This window comes from Panthera uncia (genome assembly GCF_023721935.1).
Source record: "Panthera uncia isolate 11264 chromosome A3 unlocalized genomic scaffold, Puncia_PCG_1.0 HiC_scaffold_12, whole genome shotgun sequence".
Lineage (NCBI taxonomy): Eukaryota > Metazoa > Chordata > Mammalia > Carnivora > Felidae > Panthera > Panthera uncia.
This window is the reverse complement of record NW_026057579.1, coordinates 7,661,242-7,685,405: the sequence shown is the minus strand read 5'-3', so window position 1 is coordinate 7,685,405 and position 24,164 is coordinate 7,661,242. Positions and strand designations below refer to the sequence as shown.

The window sequence follows — 24,164 nt, the reverse complement described above, 5'->3', positions numbered from 1 at the left end:
AGTGGAATCATGTCTTATGTACATTTTTGTTCCTGCCACCTAATGTCATGTTTGGCGTATTATAGAGACAATGACACTTTTGTTGACACCATAAATACCATTTTTTTCAGTTTGCATAAGCAGATTTCAAATCTGTTTCAAAATTTCTTAAAGCTTTTCTTTCCCTGGTTTATTAGTGCACTGAGCTAGCTATTTTTCCAGATTCCACAGCCAATTCTTTTTTGTCGATTTGATACTACAAGATGTTTATCCCATCATCCTATCAGCCATAAGAGTCCCATTATAGCCATTTCCGTCTCCTCATAAGAGAAGAAGAATAATCGTTCTGTCTTGGGTTCCATTCTGATTTGAAGACTTGGGTAGAAACCACCACAGAAATCAAAATAGAAAACAAATGTGCATTGGAAGGTTTTAGACTTCTTTGTAAATACAAATTAATTTCTCTTTAGGGTCTGTGGTATTTTTCCCTACAAGGTGCTATCTCCCCGCTGGGAAAAGAAAAAAAAATCAGAAAAGCAGGCAAAAATATTTATTTATATATAAATATAAAATACAGAATACCTTGAGGGAGGTGGTTTGAAATTTTGGCCAAATGAGACATAATGTATATATTATTTTAAAATATTTTTAAACTGCAGAAAGCCATGGAAAAATGTTTATGACCAAAGCTAAAGGAAAGAATGAATATATAAAATTGTTTTCCAGTATCGTCTGTTATTTATAGGTTTGCACATGTATAGATGAATAAACATCTTCACATGTACTTATGGGAAAAGAATGCAAGAGAAAACTAGAAAGAACTACATCAAAATGCTAGTTGTTCGCTCTGGGAGGTGATTTTATTTATGTATATTTTTTCCGTATTTATTTTTTCTGTTTTTTTATGTATTTTCAAATTAGTCCAATCATCTTATATGTGTTGTCATAAAAATATATTACCCTATAACGAACTATAGAGTAGACGAACTATAGAGTTCCTATATCTTTACATTTAACTTAGTTAGCTGTTTTAATTTAACACCAACGTTTGCGTTTTCATTTAGAAATTTTTCTCCTGGTTCTCAAAAGTGATACAACTAATAGAGTATCAATGGAAGGCATAGTGAACAGAATTCACTCAGAAAACCTTGACTTTGGTCCATGCTCTGCCACAAACTGAGTGTCATTCAGAAGAGACTGAACCTTTTTTGGCCATCAGTTCCTCCATCTGTGACAGAGAAGGCTAGGGCAGATGACCTCCAAAACCTGTCTTCTCACGCACCTAAGCGCTCATTATATAAATACGATTCTATGAACAATTTTGTACTATGTTACTTAACTCACAATGAGGAGACTATTTCCATGCATTTTTGGGTGCTGTTTGAAATAATGATCTCAGAGTGTCTGGAATTTAGAAAAATCCAATTCTACTTAAATTGTTTTTTTTAATGTTTTATTTTATTTTTGAGACAGAGACAGAGTATGAATGAGGGAGGGTCAGAGAGAGAAGGAGACACAGAATCTGAAGCAGGCTCCAGGCTCTGAGCTGTCAGCACAGAGCCCGACACAGGGCTCGAACTCACAGACCGTGAGATCATGACCTGAGCTGAAGTCAGAAGCTCAACCGACTGAGCCACCCAGGCGCCCCTAGAAAAATCCAATTCTAAAAACTGCAGTGTGACAAATATGGCAGAGTTCAACATCAATCTTGAATCTTTGGTTGAGAATTTCTCCTTCCAGATATTCTTATGGAAACCAACCCTACCGGCATAATTTTTTTCAATGTCCATATATGCTTCCGCTATGATTCTGAACTTCCTAGGTACAAGCTACAATTAAAATATGTGTGGGAGGACGTTAAATTGTGGACATCCATAACTGTAATTTCAAACACTTATTTTAAAAGAGACAAAAAACCCAAAAGACTCCAAAAATGTTTCTATAAGATGGACTGCCTTAGGTATACAGGAATTGCACACGTGCCAAAACGTACGTGAATAAATGGAGATGGGCTACAATTGATCAGGACTCATCCATTGCCCACGGCAGGTGGTTAGAAGGTAGCTGCAGGAACTGTAAGGATGCCTGAGGAAGATTTAAACTCCTTGCCAGCTGACACCTTTGGGCTCCTGCAGCATGGGGGAGAGACGTACAGTAATGAATACGTGCACCAGGCAAACTCTCTTAAAAAAAAGTGATCATGGGCTAAATCCAGCTATTTTTACTAACATTGCTACTGTGATTTGTTCTTCTGAGATTTCCTGCCTGATTGGCTCCCTCCCTGGGGATTGACCTTCTGTGAGAAGCGGGAGGGTGAGCTCCCTGAGGAAGCAAGGGAACTAAAAACAACAGAAGTGAGATGCCCTGCTTGGAGGGAAGTAAGGAGGAGGTTAAGCGCCTCTGGCAGGACAGTAGAGTGGGTTGCTGCCCACCCACTACCTCCAGGAACACATCAGTGAAAACCAGGGCTCGGCTTTCATAATAGCTTGAATAATAACAGTATTTATAAAACATAGCTCTCTAAAGAACTCAAAGCACTTCCCACTCACAGTCTTACTGTGTCTGGGTGGCCCCAGATCCTCGACCCCAGTTAGGCAGGAAGCATAAGGAAGAGAGTCCCGAGTCCTAGCTTTGGAGGACTTTTTTTTCCTCCACTGCTGTAGCATCTAGAGTCCAGGGAAGCCGAGGCACTTCAGTGACTTTCTCCTCATGATGACCTTACTTCCTCACAGCTTTCCATTTTTCTTCCCCTTAGGTACAAAAACAAACATTAAAAAGAGACATGTACATTTTCTAAAATTTTGTCTTAATTTTGAAACCTTGTTTCTTAGCCTATTTCTCCCCTTCCCAATGTAACTTCTCTTTTCTCTTTTCCTGGGTATAATTATGCATTGCCTTTTTTTTTTTTTTTTTTTTTTTTTTAATATATTTTGTTTTTTGAATTGCCTTAGACACACAAGCTGGGCCCTATAGAATCTATATTAAGAAGTCACTGTGGAGTGCCTGGGTGGCTCAGTCAGTTAAGCATCTGACTTTGGCTCAGGTCATGATCTCACGGTTTGTGAGTTCAGGCCCCGCTTCGGGCTTTGTGCTGACAGTTCAGAGCCTGGAGCCGGCTTTGGATTCTGTGTTCCCTTGTTCTCTGCCCCTCTGCTCGCACTCTGCCTCCCTCTCTCAAATATAAATAAACATCAAAATTAAAAAAAAGTCACTCTAATTTTTAATTTTGGTTTTTAAATCTCTTCATTCTCATGCATGCTACACCACATCAACCGCTTTTCAAGAATGAGAGACTGATAGAATCCAAGAAAAGATCAATGTTTAAAAATTTTCATAATAAACATGAGCATTACCAATAGCATAAATATAAATAAGACTTCTGGCTTCTTTTTGCAATATTCACACAATCTTCAAAAAATAGTCATTGATAATTTTTTTAGACTTCCATAACCTGACACTCATTAATGTGCTATTCTATTTCTTTGAAATCCAATTTATTCTACTTATTTTCTGCCACCAAAGTGTTGTTTTACTCCCCCATTTGCCCACTTTGACAGTGTAGAAGCAAAGACTACCAAAGAATGGAAATCAGTTCAGGGACTCATTTTCCAAATTCTCCAAATATGCATCAAGGCATGAATACATCCAGTGAAGAATGTTGGCTAAAAGACGATGTGTGCAAGATGATTAACTTTTTTCTTTAATTTGGCATGTATATATGGCTTAGTAGAAGAGCTCCTATCAATGAGTGGCTTGGAAAAGAAATCATGACAAGTACGGGACACTGCCTGATGGTTTCATTTGTTCTGAGCTCGCAAGTAAAACATTGGGGAACATACAGTATAAATAAGATGTGAAAATGTGCCCACTCACAAATAGCTCATGCCTGTTACTCACCGATTTTCAAATTATGGATGCTGTCTATAAACAGGATTTAAGTTTATGTAAAAATGAAAATACTATCTGTTTATCTAATTAAAGGACACGCCATTTTGGACCCAGAAGTGGTTTTGAAGAGCTCATCAAATGGCCTAATTTTATGGAAATTTAAATGTCTGGCACAGAAAATTACCCTTGTGATAGAAATGTCACTCTCAGCACACATCAAGCTTTATCCCCACAATGTTCTGCCGTTCGTGCGACCACAGGAATGTTGGTGTGAAAATACATAGTTATATAACATATCATGTACTGAGCCATCTTGGAGAATTTTATAACGCACCATTTATTTATTTCTGAACATTTTCCTGGATGCTTTTCAGAAGTCACTGTTAGAGCCAAAGTTGTCCTTGTCCCTAGACAGACCTTGCCCAGTATTCAATAAATAATCATCTAAATGTGAGCATGATTTTTAAAGTTCTAATGCCTATTTCCTTGAATCAATCTGGATGGAAGAAGAAAGTGAACAAAATTGTTCCAGCATGTTATTAACATTCTCATCTTCATGTGGAAATTCTTATTTAAAAATCCTGGAGCCATATTTTTGGCCAAAAAAAAAAAAAAAGAAAGAAAGAAAGTAAAAGGGAGCAGATGTATCCAAATTCTCTCATCCTGAATATGGTATTAGAAAATACAAATAGCTTAAAAATAAAAACTGGAACTTTACATTATGATTCTTTAATTGGGATTAGCAAAATAGTTTTTAGAACTCAAAAAGAAAAAAAATACACGTGGTATTTTTTCCTTCTTGACAATAATATGCAGTATTCAATGTGATTTTCCAAACAAGATCACAACTTCTTGGCTTTCATCACATTAATATCTCTGTATCTATAATAACAGCATGTTCCAGGCATTGTTTTCACAGCAGGGTTTTTCCAAAATATTTGCTTTGCTAGTAACTTAAGAGAGTGTCTGTATTACCCCTTCCTTCTTATCTACCATTCCCTCAATTTACCTGGCTTCCGGGCACACAGCAAGACAGGCTTTTCACTAATGTCTTTCTTCTCTTTGCCTCTCTCTCTCTCTATTTCTTTCTATATCTAACATAAGACTTATATGCAGGTATATCTATAATTGTTATAATTACATTGTAACTTGTATATATTATCAGGCATTGGATTATATTATTTAATTATTTAATAATAATTAAAATAGTTTTAATTTTCTTAGCCAAAATGAATCATCTTTTTAGAATTAAGTTGCCATGGCAGTTTTGAAAAAGTTTGATTTGCTTTATTGAAACACATAATTTTTATGCTTTCACAGCTGGTAGTTTTCAGGCTAGCCATGTGAAATTTCAAAATTAAATTATGCATCTTGCAAGGAAGACAGCTTTGAGTTAAGACCAAGCTATATCCTGAAAATCAATGCCACAATTCATGCAGTTTATTGATTTAAATATGTATTATCATGCTGTGTGTTATTTCTGGTCTGGAATCATGACCTCAAATATTTATCTTTGAAAATAATCTCAGGAAACACTTCAGGAGAAATCCAAGCAAACTCCAAAATTAGATCACCAAATCATTCATATACATATATCCCAGATTGGGCCAAACAGACTATATAATACAACTGTGAACAAAATATACTGACTGCTCCTTCAGTTAGGTACTAATTTTTTTTGAATTTTGACACTTCCAACTGTGAAAATAATTTTTAAAACACAAGTAAATATTTTAAAAGTATAAAAAGTTTTTAGCCCCCTTATTAATATTCTCAATAAGCACTTATTAAATATTAATACAGTTTGAGATGGAAAACTATCCATTTAATCTTGTTTTTAAATTTTCTCTGAGAGCAACTTTATTTATCAATATTATAAAATACAATTAAATTACTCTGTAAATTAGTATACCATAAAATTAAATAAAAAGTTGTGCTAGATGGCAACCAATTCCTTGACAGTTGAATGCATGCTGGCTTCTTCACTTAGAACTGAATTTTAACAACCACAGAAAATAAGCAAGAAAAAGAACTACAGAAGAGAATGGAAGAACCACCCTGTCTTCATTGTGAGGCAAACTTTACAATATGCATTGAATAGCAAATGTAGCCGTAATCTTACAAATATATATTGTATAATAAATCTGAATGCTATGAATAATCTCCATTTCAGTAAAAGATTCTCACAAATTTTATAATGTAACCTCTGATGTAAGATGGCAGGTTGAACACAAATATTTATTCCCTCTAGAAATGTCACTTCAGTGTCAGCCAGGGAAAGGATTTTTACAAAATGAACAAATAATCAAAGACAAAAAAATGGGAGAGGACTTAAGGCTCATTAAGTTTCCAAAGCTAAAAAGTAGGTGGCCAAAATGGTCTTGACTCAAGAAGCTTTGGAAATCTGATCTGGCCAGCAGGAGAGTAAACCAAGAAGCAACCAATTAAATACCATGTATCAACCCAAATATGCAAAAGTTGATAGCACCTGTTAACTTTGGAAATGGCAATGAAACTGGGATTAAAAATAGGGGGATCGATAAAAAAAATGCTTAAGAAGAAAAATGGAGCTAAGAAGAAATGTTCAGATTTTCTTCCACACTAAGCAGTGAAGCCAAAGCAGCAGAAAACTGAAGGTTTAGCTTCTGGAAAACGTGAATAGCATATCTGCTTCTGTGGACAGCGCACAGAACTGTGTAGAGACACATTCTGAAATCTGGGCTATCGAGTGACTACTGAGAACCCCCCACCTTCTTTCCCAGTTATTATGGGCTGAATTTTGTCCCTCCCTCACTACCTCATACTTCATGTGTTGAAGTCCTAACCCTCGTGTCTCAAAATGTGACAGTATTTGGAGATAGGGTTTTAAAGAGGTGATTAAGTTAAAGCCATTAGGATAGGACCTAATCAATTTGACTGGTGGTCTGATAGGCAGAGGAGACTGGGACACACAGAGAGATATTAGGGATGTGGAGAATGGCTAATGTGAGAGCAGAACAAGAAGACAGTCATCTGCAAGCTAAGGAGAGAGCCCTCAGGAGAAGCCAAACCTGCTGACACCTTGATATTTGACTTCTAGCCTCCAGAACTGTGAGTAATAAATTTATGTTGCTTAAGCCACCCAGTCTATGGTATTTTGTTGTGGCTTCCCTAGGGAACAAGTACACCAGTTAACTTCAAGAACACTGGCAACTTCTGGGCAAAAAATTGTATGAACTTTCCACGGGGACAATGTTTATTACTGCAACCTCTTAATTCTAATTAAAAAAAAGAACAGAAAAAGAGTGATATATTTGTCATAACTTGGATAATATGCTCCATTATCTTTTTAAAGTAGTAGATACAGGGGCACCTGGGTGGCTCAGGTGGTGGAGCGTCCAACTCTTGATTTCAGCTCAGGTCATGATCCCAGGGTTGTGGGATCGAGCCCCATATCAGGCTCTGCACTGAGCATCAGGCTTCCTTAAGATTCTCTCTCTCTCTCCCTCTGCCTCTCTCCCCTGCTCACACTCTTCCTCTAAAATTAAAAAAAGTAAAGTGATAGATACATAATAAATGTATTAGCTAATAAAATTAAGAAAATTCAATTTTGATCAAGTTGCTGATCACTAAATCACTGATTCTTTTATTTCTTAACATTTTTGTGTTGTATATAAAATTTCTTATGAAATTCTTATGTTATATTCATTTAAACACTTTATTACATTATTTTTATGTATATTTTAGAAATTAAGTTTTGAAACATACTAGAACTTTAAGAATTCCATGTGTCTTTGATAATCTATCAGATATCAGGGTTGTTTGATTAGAAACATTATTTTTTTTTAATTTTTTTTAATGTTTACTTATTTTTGACAGAGAGACAGAGCATGAGCAGGGGAGGGGCAGACAGAGAGGGAGACATAGAATCCGAAGCAGGCTCCAGGCTCTGAGCTGTCAGCTCAGAGCCTGACGCGGGGCTCGAACTCACACTCACAGACTGCAAGATCGTGACCTGAGCCGATGTCAGACGCTCAACCGACTGAGCCACCCAGGCGCCCCTAGAAACATTATTAAAAGAAGTATTTACAGAGCACATTTTAACTCAGAGCTCTGTAGGTCATCTAAACTAAAATGCTGGTCCAACTCTCAATTTAAAGATAAGAAAACTAGGATCAAGAGAAGCATGCAGGCAGAAAGTGGTAGAACAAAATCTAGAATTCAAGTCTTTGGAATGTTAATAAATGGTGGTCTGGTCATATAGAAAAAGAAGTACTCTGTATTTTATCAAAGTGTCTCTTAGTCTTTGTGCATAATGGGTCTGATGTAAATTTCATATGTTTATGTGATTTTTGTTTTTTAAGGATTTATGACTTCCAAAATGTTAAAGATGTTAAAAATAAAAATATACAAAAACTTCATTGTTGGATAGGAATTCTCTGTACCTAAGCACACAAATGTCCACCATTTTCATCTTTGTCTGTTATTCTTCCAGAAATTTATGTATGTTTGTGTCTCCACATATTTTGTGCATTGCTCTATTAAAATTTGCTTTGTTTTTACTTAGTGCTCTCCTCACTAAAATACAGTTATTTGTATGTATATCTTATTATGTGCACTATCGCAAACACTTAATCAGAAAAGATATCTAGTCTTATTCATAATTGCTCTCTCAACAGTTTTAGTAGAGTGTTGTTCATAAATTATTCATACAATAGATTACTATATACAATTAAGAAGTAGGCAGATGAGATTACTTGAAGATACGTTATGGACCAGATGAATGACATTATAGTTTAAGGCACCTGGGTGCTGTAGCTGTAACTATTTAAACGAAGGCAGTCAGATTCAATTCATCTCTAGGTGGCCAGACAAATGTCAGCTTTCACTGTCTGAGATGCATGGATGCATGAGAGATGCATCGAGGGCAGGACCATGGAGAGCTCTATGGTTTGCAGTACATTTCTTTCAAGCTGCAATTGCGTTCTTTACCCTTCCAGAGTTAGGTTCTACAGGCTTAAATGTATTCCAGCTAATTAACACAAATACTGGGCCTAATTAAACAGCTAACAAATCCAGGAATCTTTTCTTAAATATCCCAAAACCACCTCTTTTTAGAGAACTTAAGTGTAAAATCAGTTTAGGGAGATGGGTGTTGACAGTCAGAATGCAATTAAGCCTATTTAAAATCTTAACAATGTGTGTGTGTATGTGTGTGTGTGTGTGTATATGTATATGTGTCTATGTGCAGTTTTAATTTAAATAGAAAAATAAAATTACACATAATGCACTGAAGGCAACTTATATACCTAAAGATTAAAAAATAAGAGTAAATACAAAACTGATTTCACCCCTTGCTTCCTCAAAAATTTTTAGTATGTCCCTTCTTTCCCGGTTATAGTAGATGATTTAAATCCATTCTGTGTTCTGGGGAAAATATTGTATTATGAGACATTTGTATGTGGCTTAGATCTTCCATATATATATATATATATATATATATATATATATATATATAGCCAGAAAACATGAAGAACTTAAAGAATGTGGATATCAGCCTCCCTTATACATGACCTTTATTTGTAGATGCTTAATGAATGATTTGTTCTGGCTTTCAACTCATGGAACATTTAGTGAGAATCTGCTCTTAGTAGTCTTTGGGAATAACATAGCAATCTTTGACATGGAGATGACAATCACATTTATTAAATACATATTGTGTGCTTGGCTCTGTGGAAGACATGCTTCTTTTATGATATCCTTATAAAGACTGGATTTTAGCAAGAGTGAGATGGAAGCCATTTGGAGAACTTCAAAAAGGAGAATGGTATGTTCAGAGAACATTGTGGTAGTACTTAGTGGTATGAGCTGTAGTAGTGTTAGACTGCCTGGGTATGAAATACCAGGTGTTTTGGGCACCTGGTGGCTCAGTCAGTTAAGCATCCAGCTCTTGATTTCAGCTCAGGTCATGATCTCATGGTTCACGGGATCGAGCCCTGCCTCAGGCTGCGTGCTGACAGAGAGGAGCCTGCTTGGGATTCTCTCTCTCCCTCTCTCTCTGCCCCTCCCCCCTCAAGATAAATAAACATTGAAATACCAATTGTTGAATTTGGGCAACTGTTGAACCTTTACATAGTTCAGTTCCCACGTATGTAAAATGGGACTTAAGATTGGTGTTGTTTTGAGGAGAAAATTTTTATTTATTTTTATTTCTTTCTTTTATAATTTTTGAAAAGTTTATTTATTTTTGAGAGAGACAGAGCATGAGCAGGGGAGGGGCAGAAAGAGAGTGAGACACAGAATCCAAAGCAGGCTCCAGGCTCCAAAGCCCCATGCCTGGTTTGAACTCATGAACCATGAGATCATGACCTGAGCTGAAGTTGGACACTTAACCAGTTCAGCCACCTAGGTACCCCTGAGGAGAGAAAAAATTTTAAAGTAAAATGCTTACAACAGTGTTATCACATAGTAAACTCTCAATGATTATTTAATATTATAATGTAATCTAAATTTTAATACATTATTCTGACTATTGTGTGCAACGTAGATTACATGGGAAAGAGTAAAGCAGAAAGATCAGTTCAGAAAGCATCATATGAGTCCCATCCCAGATGTTAGTGGCTTGGGAGCATAGTGAAGAGACAAAAGTGACCTGACTCAAAATGTACTTTTGAGGTAGAACCCACAAGACTTGCTTATGAACTGGATAGGAGTTGAGGGAAGAAGAGAGAGAGATCAAGGTTGACCACTATATTGCCTGCAAGAAGTGTGTGGGTGATGGTATTATTTTCTGAAACAGGAAAGACTGTGGAAGGAACAGGTTTTAGGGAGAAACCAAACTTTCCTTTGGACGAGATAATGGTGAGATGTCCATTAGGCATCCAAGGGGAGATAATACCACCAACCAGAGATTTCAACTGTACAAATAACATCTCACTAAACAAAAGTATTGAGTGTGTTTAGCTTTTAGAAAAAAATTCAGAAATGACTTTTTATAATTTACATCTCTGTGTGTGTCTACAACTATTTTTCACAGAGGATAGGAAAAATGGGAAGATTTTTTAAGTCTTAATTAAAATTAATATTTTTATGGTTACAAAATCGGCCTTTAAGAAAAACTCAGAATCATTTACATCAGCATACTATTTTCTAACCATAATTAGTTTCCACAGAAATCATTATTTTATGATGTAGGTAACGTTTACCAAAGTTTGAAGCAACAAAAGAATATGAAGTGTCAATACGTATTTAAAAACTACCAAATTTATTAACACTAGAAAAAGTCTTATTCACTTTGGTTTTCAGGAGCGTGAGAACAATAAGATCAGGGGACAAAAAAGCTGACTTCCATTCTTAAAGGCAACGTTCATAGTCTGGAATTCTCCTTATATAGAGAGGCTGATATTATTTTTTTTTCCCTGGAAAATGAGATTCAAACCCAGGATACAAAGATGATGGCCATACTAATTTTGAAGCAGACTGTTGTTTGCAAGAACGTTACTGCTGGACACAGGAGGGGAAGGTTGGAAACCACTACACCCTAGTTATTAACACACCAAAATTACCACCTTTCTCATAACTGATTTGCTCCCAGATTTGTCTTATGACAAAGGGGAGATCCTCATGAGATCATGTTGGGAAGATGTGACATCTTGATGTTCAGCATAGGAGGGAAATGTGAACCTTACAAATTACCCAGTTTCAAGGAGTCTTTGAAAGGAGTGCTGATAAGATGTCTTTGAAAGAAGGTGAGGGGGCACCTGGGTGGTTCAGTCAGTTAAGCATCTGACTTTGGCTTACTTCCTGATCTCACAGTTCATGAGTTTAAGTCCCGTGTCGGGCTCTGTGCTGACAGCTCAGAGCGTGGAGCCTGCTTCGGATTCTGTGTCTCCCACTCATTCTCTCTCTGTCTCTCTCTCGAAAATAAATAGACATTAAAAAAAAGTGAAAGAGTGTTAAATAAACATGTGTTGAACAGAAGAATGACAGCATTTATCAAGAAAAATGGGAAAGTATTATATTAAAGATCTCTGAAAAGGTCATGATATTTGAAGGAGTAAAACATTAAAAAAAATTCTGTTAGACTTTGAAATTTTAGATTGTATGTTATGCAACTGTTTTAGATTGGCAGTGATGGAGGAACTGATTTTACCCTCAAAACCTACTGGACACAGATACTTTAAGAAATACTTCCAAATTTTATTGTTATGAATGTTTTGGTATATGGAAGGTTTTTTAAATTTTCTGTATATTTCAGTATATCAATATCCCCTTTGTGGAGGCCAAGGCACAGTAATAAATGTGAGTGCGTGGTTCTGTGGTTGGACAAGGCAATAGGTAATAATGTGTAGACTTGAGTTCTGCTATGTTCTTGCTCCCAGGCATTCACATCAAAGGTCATGAGGGAGGATCATGCCCTTTCTACCTGGTGCACATCCCACTCTGGGCCAGAAGCATGGCCCACTGGCTGCACACACGTCTCCATGAGAAACCAAGAGAGACAATGCAGAGCTATATCCATACACCCCTAGCTTGAACTGAATCCACACCAGCCTCCGAGGCCTGTCCTAGCTCATCGTCTTGATATCTGTATATTGTTTTGAGAATACTTACCAAATCTATACCTGAAGATAACAAAAGTAATCAGCCATGTTATCCCTGGCACTTTTATAGTTTTGTTTTTTAGCCTTTATATTTTTAATACATCTGGGATTTATTTTGCTGTAGAGTATACAAGTCTAACACTTTTTTTCTTTAATGGCTAGACAATTGTTCTAACATAATTTGTCGAAAACTTATTTTTTGCCTTTTATGTGAAATAATTTATTTAATTTTAAATCTGTATTCATTCTTTGTCATTGGGGACTTTATACTCTGTCCCACTGATCTATTATTATATCTGCACCTCACAGTGTTTTGATTGTACTTTTAATATATGTTAGGACACAAACGAAGTTATTAAAAAAGGTTAAGGTCCTATATTGACATGTACTGAACTCTTTGTCATAGAGAGGATTTCTTTATAGCATAGAGATGATTAATTCCTGTGGTGTTCAAATGTTAGCTTTTTTGCATGCTTGTATATTCATTTTCAATACAGAAGAGTTGGCAATGGGGCCCCTGGGTGGCTCAGTAGGTTGAGCGTCCAACTTAGGACCAGGTCAGGATCTCACGGTTTGTGAGTTCGAGTACCACAACAGCTCACAGCTGTCAATGTGGAGCCTGCTTTGGGTCCTCTTTCCCACTCTCTCCCTGCCCCTCCCCCTGCTGGTACTCTGTATCTCAAAATAATAATGATATAGCATACTCTCTAGCTATATCAGTACTTTTAAAACATGTTAATTTAGGTTAAAATGCTTTGCCTTCTAAAGCACGTAAGGTATTAGTATTATTACTGGTGACATGTTGAATTGGGTTCGCTAACTGGCATAATGAAAATCTGACCTCTTTCAGTGCTGATTGCCACCTTGCAGATTTTGGCAGAGCTTCCTTTTCACCTCGTATGAATCTAGATGTTGAAACAAACACCTACAAAAAATGGGGGGAATAAACTTCTGCAATTAGATTTTGGTAAGAATTTGGTAAGTTACAACACAGGTCCAAAATCTATGGACTAGAACTGCAAACAAGTTCTGCCTTATTACAGGAAGAAAATGTACTCATTACCATAGGTAATTTTCAAGTATTTATTGAAGACATTTGAGTTCTTAGGTGCAGGGGAGTAAGATACATCCAGGTTTAAATTTCTACTCCTTATTATCTTGAACAATTTTCTTAATCGGTCTAATTTTGGTCATCCATAAAATGAGGACAGATATACCCAGCCTATACAGTCATTGTAGGGATTAAATGAGAAAATACACGTGAAAGGGTGTTGTCCATAATAAGTTCTCATCACTTATATGTTCGATTCCTCCATGCACCCTCATTCTCTCCAGGAAGATGTGTCAGAAGGCCTGTTTGCAATCCCTCTGAGATAACTCAGGTTGCAAGGTAGCCTTTGAGAATGTGAATGAGTCCTTTCAGGGCACAGGGTTGGGCTTACAAAATACTATAGAGCATGTAAAATTTGTTTCTGTTTCCCTCTGCGCCACAATTCTGTGTCCTCACACGACACAACGTGTTCTCTCCTCAAGCATCCACTGGTGAGCTCCATTTTCCATCCCCGGTATCTACATGGGTGTATTATTGCAAAATGGTGAAAATAGGACCTAGTGATGTCTCCATTTATCTGCCATATTGACATTCTAATAGGAAGGGAGTTGTCACGACTCCGTCTGTAATCGATACCTATTATTCCCAACAGGCCTCCATTTCCTCATTATTAGAAAACATTAACACATAGTTGGGAGGTGGAGGCATGGTTACATTATGTTTCATTTTCCTTAATGGAAAACAAATACGGTTATTTAAAAGAATTGAAGAGAAATGTGGAGAATTGATAATGACACATTAACTGATAGTAGCAACTAATAAAATGTGATATCATTCCCTTAATGTCCATATATTTCATTAGATTATATAACCTCTTCCATGGCAGGGTTTGGGTCTATTTTACTCTCACAATTTTAATTCTCTACATCGGACATGTAGGCACAAGATAAGCATTTGTGGAATGAATAAATGTGTTCATAGACACTTTATATTAGGAGTGAATATATATAGTTAGTAAAATGAAACACAAAATAAAAATAATGTGGGATAATGGGTGTCTTGATCTTTCAGCCAAATTTAAAGTGCTGCATGTCTTTTAATATTTTTAAAGATGGTAATAAAATACGAGATGAAATCTAAAATCGATTCTGGCTCTAAATTCCAGGTTGAGAAATTGTGGAGAATAGAGGTCTCTTTCTGTAACTTCTAAAATCACATTGTTAGTAATCCCTCAAAGAACTTGCCCTAATAGAGAAAAAGTGGCTTGTCCCACCATTTCCACAGCTGTCCTCCAGGTGACATGATGCGAGACCCATCTCGCAACACTCAGGATGTACTTTCCCCCAAGATTGTTTCCACTATGAACTTACAGTTCTAATTTGTTTTCTTATATCAACATCTTCAAAATCTCAGCCTTGATGTTTCTTTCCATTATGGCTTTGCTGATGCAATCTGCCTCTTGTTTTATATGGCAATAAAATCAGCACATTTAGATTGCCATTAATCCTTTTTAAAAGTTGAGGAATACCAGGGAGAACACTTTTATTTTTGTCTCATTTGGTATGTTGTTTGGGCCCAGGAATTTCCTGAATATTTCTACAGTAACATATCACCAAAAAAGGAAAGAAGCATAGATGTAAACCTTGCCTCTTGCCATTGAGTTACTGACCCTGTTAAAATGGTTGATTCTTTGAAATTAGATTCAAGTTTACAAAGACTTTATCATTCTTCGTTTTAGAAAATTACTCAACAAATAAAGACTCTCCAAAAATAAGAAAATTAGAATTCATTAGGAAAGCTAATTTGTAAATTTGTAAGGCTAATTCTTAAAACTATTAGTGTCAAATAAGCTCATCTTTCTGTGTCTTTGAGTCAAAAATCATTGTTTCTAAATAATTCATTTCAGTGTATTAAAAATCAAAAGTTAAAATCTTTTTTATGGACAACCATTTATTTTAAAGAATTCTATTTTAAAAAGTAAGGTCATCTGAAAATAAGACATTAACTAACATGATTAAAATTAAAATGTGTCTGATTTAGGAGTAAAATAGAAGATGTCAATTCGTGTTGTATCCAATAATTACGTATTATATTAAAAAAATTTTTTTTAACATTTATTCATTTTTGAGAGACAGAGAGAGACAGAGCATAAGTGGGGAAGGGGCAGAGAGAGGGAGACAGAATCCCAAGTAGGCTCCAGGCGGGGCTCAAACCCACAAACCACAGACCATGACCTGAGCTGAAGTCTGACACTCAACTGACTGAGCCACCCAGGTGCCCCTGTCCTTTTAGTTTTTAAACTGCCTTCTCCATCTAAAGAAATGGGGGGGAATATTATTTAGTAGACCACAAACTTTTTTTTTTATAGGAAAGCACAACTTATGCCATGTCTATGTTTTCTTACTGTATATAGAATTATAAAACAAGTTGAAAAAACAAAATAAATAATGTAAAGTATTTATTTTATTTTTTTAAATGTATCACTATGGAGTAAGCAAGAGCTATGAAATCTTTATTGCTTAGAAGACAAATTAGGGGCACCTGGGTGGCTCAGTCAGTTAAGCATCAACTTCATCTCAGGTCATGATCTCCTGGTCTGTGAGTTCCCTTGCGTCGGGCTCTGTGCTGACAGCTCAGAGCCTGGAGCCTGTTTTCTGTGTCTTCCTCTCTCTCTACCTCTCCTCCACTCGCACTCTGTCTCTCAAAAATAAACATTTAAAAAAAGAAGACAAATTGTATTGCAGAAAATTATAAAGCCTCTATTTTTTAATCATATCTCTTCACCATGAAAATATTTACATAAAGTCATTCAATCAGTACTATTTTGCTGCTGCAAAGTATTATTTTTCCATAATAACTATAGAGAAAACTAAAGGGACCCTAAGAGTTAAGTTAACTGAAGTTTATTTATAACAATAACAAAGCAAAATTTATACATATTTTTATTACATCAATTGGATGGGTGGGGACATTATTTTTGCACTATGAACTTCATAAGTAATTGTTTTATTATCCCCAAAGTGGGCTTTTAATCTATGGTACCCTATCCATTTTAAGGTAGGTATTAATACATATCTTGATATAAAAATAAGAGTGTATGGTTTTACATTTTTCACATGATCCATATGAAAAATTCAAATATTCCATTATAAGGAAGGTGAGAACAAGCTAGGCAGACTGAAGATGTATGTAAAGGTAGGATAAAGAGAAAAGAACAAAGAAAGTGGAAACAGGAATCTCAGAATGCAATGGGAATAATACATTCAGAAGCAAATCCAATACTGGCCGCGGTATTCTATGGTCAGAAACTCCATCTCATGGACCACATCCAAAGATGAAGTTTTTTGTTGGCCCTTTCCTTGGGAGCTTAAAGGTACCATTTGAATGTTTTCTCTATTGTGGCCTCCTGCCTGAAGCAGAATCTGGTATCATCTCGGCAACATTACCAAGTTATGCTGCTGGCCAAGCCCTCCCAGAACTAGAAAGATAAATTGTGAACCCCTTTATTCTGCTACTGGCAACAATAATATGTGAAATGTGTTAGTCACACAAATGCAAAAGTTTCTAAGGGAGGTCACATATATGAGATGTATTATTTCCTTAACAATTTTAGTGAAATAAAGTTGAGGTTTGATACTTATAAATGAGTATTAGTATACCTTTATATATTCATGAATTGCATTTTATCTACATTTCTGATTGGAATTGGAAAGCTAGAAATAATGAACAAAGGGAGAGGAAGTTCTGTGCTGATTTCTGTGAGAAGGAGGCAGTAAGAACGCTTTTCCTTCTTCCTTTTTTTTTAATTTAAATTCAGGTTAGTTAACATAGAATGTCTTTTCCTTATTTTCTTACTCTCTTACAACTTTCTTACTAAAGAACTTGTCTCTACATAAGTATTACGCTCTCAGATTCTGAGAACTGCAAAGAGATTAAGTGTTGTCCATGAGATGGAAAGAGCTGGTAATTCAAATCTTGCTTATTTATTTCTTCCTTGACTCATTTATTTGGGGACATCTTAAATCCAACAACAATTAACACTGGAAAATCAGTGCTTATTCTTAGGTACACAGAGGACTAGAATATAGGACATACTTATATGAAAACACATTGTTCCTGTACTTGGAATTTACATTTTCATTTGGTGCCAGAGATACAATTTGAGTAAGATAAAGTCCCTGCTTTCAAGGAACTTGACAGATTTCTGAAGTCGATAGGCAATTAAATTTACAGCAAAAACTGGCAATTACTGGCTATGTGCTAAGGAAAGATAGAATAGGGACATTTTTATTTTTAATAATAGGGACAGAAGTATTTTTCTAACACACAGCTGGGATTATTAATTTGTATTTGTATCTGTGATCAGCAAAATTCCACAAATAGAAGTTGCCAGAATATACCTAATTTTTGTAAGTTAAACTCTATCATCCCATGAAATTTTATTATGAAATGTATAATATAATTGCAGAGAAAGCCAAGCGGGTGACTTGAACTCAGTATACAAGAGGGTTTTCATAGTAATTTAACCCAGTGAATGTGTGTGCACTTTCTACATGTTCTTAGTTCAGGCACCTTTAAAAAAAAAAAAGTTTATTCATTTTGAGAGAGACAGAGAGAGAGAGAGAGAGAGAGAGAGAACGAACATGGGGGCAGGGGGCAGAGGGAGAGGGAGAGAGAGAATCCCAAGCAGGTTCCCCACCATCAGCGCAGAGCCCTACACAGGGCTCGGTTTCAAGAACCGTGAAATCACGACCTGGGTCAAAATGAAGAGTTGGCCGCTTAACTGACCGAGCTACACAGGTGCCCCCAGGCACCTTTAAAGCCTATGGTTTTTTTCTACTCCAGCTTGTGGAAACTATCATGGCGTATATTTGAATATTTGCAGGACACAGTGCTTACAGTATAATTCCCCTCATTCTTAAGCCTGGGTTCAGAAAGAGGCCATGTGGCATTTATCATATTCTTGTGACCAAAACAAGTCACAAGGCCAGTCCAGATTCAGGTTATAGAGAAATACATACTACCTCTTGATACGAGGGGCTGTGAGGTTCTATTGCCAAAAATGGTGTATACAGGGAAAAGAATGGTTACAGCCATTTGTGCATACAATCTATCACGATTAAATTTTAGACTCAAACTTTCACTTTTCTCAATATAATGTGTGACAAACAATTCTGGGTAAAAATGAAGATCAGCTGTTTTCCCATCTTTCAAGAGAACATGTCATGAGAATATATACAACTGTAATACTAACTCATTGAATACTGTAGTTATTTGAATTCCCACTGACATAGACAGTGAACTCAATTGTTTAGAATTGTTGATTAATAGCTCCTACTTTTTGGATATTGTTAAATTATCTAAGTCCTGAATTAAGGACTGGCTATTGGCTACGAATACAACCAAGGAAAGAATCTGTCTCTAATTTCTTGAGAAGCAAAAAGGCAAAAAAAAATGGATGAAACAAAAAAATATACGTGTTTGACAAATGTAACAATTTTCATAAGCGTCTTTGTGGTACGATTGCATTAAGAGAAACATTTCTGAGGCGCCTGGGTGGCTCAGTCGGTTAAGCGTCCGGCTTCGGCTCAGGTCATGATCTCACGGTCCGTGAGTTCGAGCCCCGCGTCAGGCTCTGTGCTGACAGCTCAGAGCCTGGAGCCTGCTTCGGATTCTGTGTCTCCCTCTCTCTGACCCTCCCCCCTTCATGTTCTGTCTCTCTCTGTCTCAAAAATAATTAAAAATTTAAAAAAATTAAAAAAAAAGAGAAACATTTCTGGATTTGCTGTTAATATCTAAATTAATCACAAACTTGTTTGGAATATTTTATTTGGAAGGAGGTAAGACTCTTGAAAGAGAAATTGCCTAAACACTCTTGTGAGTTCAGAGTGTTGTGTAAGCTCAAAACATGTTATTCTGTTCAGCTGAATAGCTGAAGCATGCATGAAAGTATCAGCACACATTGCTAATTGCTTGACAGATTAAAACCTATTTAATGGGTAATATGAAAAATACTAGGGAATACGTGTGTTCGCTCAGTGGGCCCAATTTAGCATTAGTTTTATTTGCTACAGTTTTAATTCCCAGGGCGGGAAATGAAACACATTGTTCCCTTGAAGGCTTTTGACCTTGCCTTTTTCTAGACCCTGGAGAAACCATTACTTGTTGAACTACATTAAAGACAATTTCCCGAAATTGATATAAATTTAAATGTGTCTTTTTGAAAGGGCACCGTTTATAGAACCTGTATCTCACAGTGGTGCCACTTGGCATATCAGTGCTGACAGAGCTCAGTGGAGAGCAATTACAGATGTTGGTCTCGACGTAACGTGAATTCCCATCCTCTGGAGTTGCTGTTTCTCTCTTAGAGAAGCCTCTCAAGGGCACACATGTGTAAAATACAGACCTGATTCTCCTCCGTTTCTATTACATTTGTTAGTTGTTTTCGTTTAAAAGCTGTTAAGCCAACAAATTAATATTTAAACATAGAAGTGTCAAAACTTCTTTGAAGAGCCTTCTTTAGTTACCTTCTTTAGTTCCTCCAGAGGTAATTTGAAGCCAGGCCGTGTGCTTCAGTATATTTGCACACTGTCTAAGCACAGCCCCTACAGATCTTGAATATCAAGTGATTCTTTCAGATCAGGAAAAAATTGAGAAATAACTAAATGGATTACATACAGAGGTTTGGTACTTTGCTTACACAATGCCATTACTCTTAATTTTCGAAAATTTCAGCTTCTTGGTTAGCCTAATACTTTTAAAACTTGCGTAACTATTTTCTACTCAGCCATCCTTATTTTTTCTTCGTATGAAAATAATCCTTTGACATGAGCGATGGGATCAGCAGAAGGGGACAACTGGCACAGACAGACTCAATTACATCAAAATTGAATCACTTGGATCTTAGGGTGCCAATCAACCTTGGGATGTCCTTGGATTAACAGGACTAAAATTGCTGCTCTTCCAAATTGCCCGAAGAATATTAAAATGGAATAAGAGGCCAGGATTATTTTTTTCATATCCTGATTACCTGACTTAAATGTTTAAAAAATCAGAGCTCACTTATATAACGAATGAGCTGGATTCCAGAAAAGTTTTTGTAAACCACTTATCATTTCAATCATCCCTACTTTTCATTTGATTGCATTTTAAAATAATAAATAAAAGATTTGATCTCTGGATGTAATAAAATTATACAGACAAGGTGCAAAAAAACATATAACTTTCTGATACATATTGGCTATACTTGTCAATAAGATGCCTATATCCATAATAATAGTTGTAGTGATAATTATCTGCTCCTTTCAAAATCTAACAAGATCACAATACTGAAAATGAAGCGCTGTAGAAGATAGGGAAGTCTACCTGTTTTGTATCTTTTGTTCTCACTTTAGAGACTGTAAATCTTTAAGGCCATAGGGATGTGGGAAATTATTTTTACCAATCTTAGGTATCTTAAGACTTCTAGTTTTACTTCTATCCAAGCAATGGAGCATGATGGAAAGAGCAAGGATTTAGGAACCAAAAAGACAATTTGAAGCTCAATCTAAGACTAGTAACTTTTCTGAGCCTCGGTTTTCTTACCTTTAAAATAGAATAGTACCTATCTTGCGGGGTTACTGTCAAGGTTGAAAAAGATAATGCATGTAAAGCCCTCTGAACAGAAGCCATGGTATAACAGATGTTAATTAAATTTACTATTTTATCTACGTGTGGACGTGTGTGTTGTCAGCAACGGATTCCGTAGGCAACATAAGACTTTCTGGTACTTCCTATAGTCTTTGAGTGCCAATATTTTCCTTCTTGTCAGGGAACAACATGTACTTTGTAAATAATTTTATTTTCATCTTTCATTTATCACTAAATTTTATTGAGTGCCTAACTGGAATTAAAGTTAGCACACACATGAATGAGTCTGAGTATCTACCTTGACAGAATTTATAGTACAGTAAAATACATATGTACAAATATACCTATCAAACCAAATGTGATATTATAAGCTTACATAGTCACCAGCAGGGAGATGGTACCTGCCATTTGGGGAAGGGATGGAAGGTGTCAGAGTGCATGGATGAAGGCATTTGAGGGTGACTTTGAAATGAAGCTAAGATTTAAGCCTGTATCTTTGGAAAAAATGGGGATTCCAGACAGTGAGCATAACATGAGTAAAACAAAATAACAAGTATGCTTGACTTGCCTGGATATGAGAATGTAAGGGAAAAATTAAAAGGTTGCAACAGAAGGCTGAGGTCAAATAGTAGAAAACCTTGAAAACCAGGTAAGGAGTACTGACTTTTTCTTTTGATTGACTACACACAGCGCCTCCTCTTGTTTTTTTTTTTTTTTTTTTTTTGAGTTTTCTCTCTAATACTAAAAATGCTTCAGGCTCTCCCCTGGGCCGCCTCACTGATGCAATATGCCAATGCTGGCTCTGACTTAGCTTCCTTTGACTATTCTTTGTGTTATCTTTCCTGGTCCCCTCTTGTTTTAGCTCATAGGCTTATTGTGTAGGCACAAAACCAAGGTTGGAGAGAAATATCAACCATCTCTCTTGGTCTCAGAATGAGTCAGGGCCAATTTGTCTCCTTCTCTCTGGATATCCCATAAATGTCATGTCATTGGAACCCGTTAGTCCAACAGGCAGAAGGACAGAGATTATGAAAGGTGTCCAGGAACACACTGTTCTCAGCACAACAAAAGGTAGGGGAATGTTTGGTTGGAGAAATCAAAACAAAATGCATTTGTCCACCTCAGTGCTTTTGTTTTGCTTCCCAGAAGGGAACGATGTGATCTTTTGTCAGTTTCAAATGCCTCCAGTCACACTTGAGGTTAAAGCAGAAAGAATTTTTTTACCAAAAGCAATAAGGTCATATGTGCATAAAGCTTAATAAAGTTTCTCTGCACATGAAACTTCAGAAGGTCACAAAGGACAGAGTGAGAACACCAAGGGTCTGTCATACCTTCACCTGCTGCAGGGGAGCTCAACCTGACTGGTCATTGAAACCACATGGGAGGCCTTCAGACCCACTGACGCTAGGGCCTTACTCCCAGATTGGTTTCCTGAATTTTAACCCCACACATCATTTGTAAAGACCAGCTGGAGCCGAGAGCCATTCAAACATTCTAAAGCCTCTTGTTTTCCTGTTTGGAAACTGCAGAATCGGAGACATTGACGTATTTGCTCTCAGCTTATTAATAAGACACCTAGGCCTAGATCACATTTCTCCAGAATACCAGGGTTCTTCCTTCAGAGTTTGTTGTTTCCTCATACATTATGGAATTCAGGGATTTATTATCTATTTATTTCTAATACTAAATTACTCATTGAGGCAGTCCACAAATTTTCCATCCAGTAGTCCAAAATACCATCCACTATTCAAGGAAAAAGGAATATGGCAGAGAACAAAATCCCTGCATGCAATGAGGTAACCTTGGTGATGAAAAGCAAGAAAAGACACCTATCATTAACATGAATGAGAAGGTGAGGAAATAACTTCAGAGTAATATGGGGTGTAGGGATGGTGAATTTGGGTAGCTTTTGTGCTGGGCGCTGTGGTAAATCTTTGATGCTTACTAAACACTAAGGATGTAGTGATTCAAAATAACTCCCCAATGCCAAATAACTCGCCTTGAAGGTTCAATTAAAAACTGCCACGTAATAAACACAGAAAGGAATTTAAAGCTGAAAGATCATTTTGTGCAAAGATATAAGTTTTTGAGAGACAATGATACCTTGAGAGGGTTACATATCGATTCAACAGTGCAGGAACAAATAATGAAAGAGATTAAGAAAAAATAATCAGATAATGAAGGGCAATATATGCCTTGCAAGTAGATTGATTGCTTTCCTTCTAGGAGAATGTTTCGCAAACTGAATTATGTGTTATGTTATTACCTGACAAATTTGTACAACTGAAAATTCCTGGCCTATCTCCAGTATCTCTGATCTGGTGATTCTGTCGGTGATGGTCTATACCGCTTTGAGAAATGATGCTCTGTATGATGGGGAAGCATTTAAAGAAATTTAATGTGGGAAAAACATGTCTGGATTTTCATGTTGTTAACAATTAACACTGGAAAAGTATAGAGGATATACTGGGGGCAGAATGACACATTTGATTAAAAAGTTATGACAGTACTCTAAGAAGGAGATAATGAGGGCCTTCACTAGGGCAGTGGTATAAATGAAAAGAAAGCAGAAAATGCACATTTAAAATATTTAAGAGGTAAAATTGACAGGTGACAGGATTTAGGAGCAGAGTTAATAAAGTAAGGAAGAGGGTGATTTGAGTAATTGAATGGGAAAATATTATCAGCAAAGAGGTGAGTTCAGATTTGGCCATGGTCAGGATCACCTCGGCAGTCAACTATATGTATCAATGTGCATCTCAGGAGAGAAGGATGCCCAAAGACATTGACTTGAAAACTGTCAATAAACATGTAACCATTGGATTTCCTAAAGATCAAGAAGAAACTATGAGAGAGGTAGAAAGTACAAAAACAGAGAGGAGAGAATTTCAAATAAGTGTTCAATTGTGCTAAATACCCTAAGAGGCTAAGTAAGATATTTTGAAATTGGCAATTTAAAAACCATTGGTGAACTTAGTGAGAAGTAAGAATGATAATCTATATTTTGTGAATTAACACTAAAGGGGAAGATTAGT

General features: G+C 36.4%; 1 long non-coding RNA gene across 1 annotated transcript in view; it reads right to left on the bottom strand.

The window, feature by feature from the left end:
- Window positions 1-902: 902 nt before the first annotated feature.
- Window positions 903-24,164, bottom strand: part of LOC125937281 (uncharacterized) — an 89,267-nt gene continuing 66,005 nt past the window's right edge. The window contains exons 2-3 of the long non-coding RNA XR_007462341.1: window positions 2,529-2,729; window positions 903-2,108 (exon numbers count right to left, since the gene is read on the bottom strand). This is a non-coding gene — a long non-coding RNA (uncharacterized LOC125937281). The remainder of the gene's footprint in view (window positions 2,109-2,528; window positions 2,730-24,164) is intronic.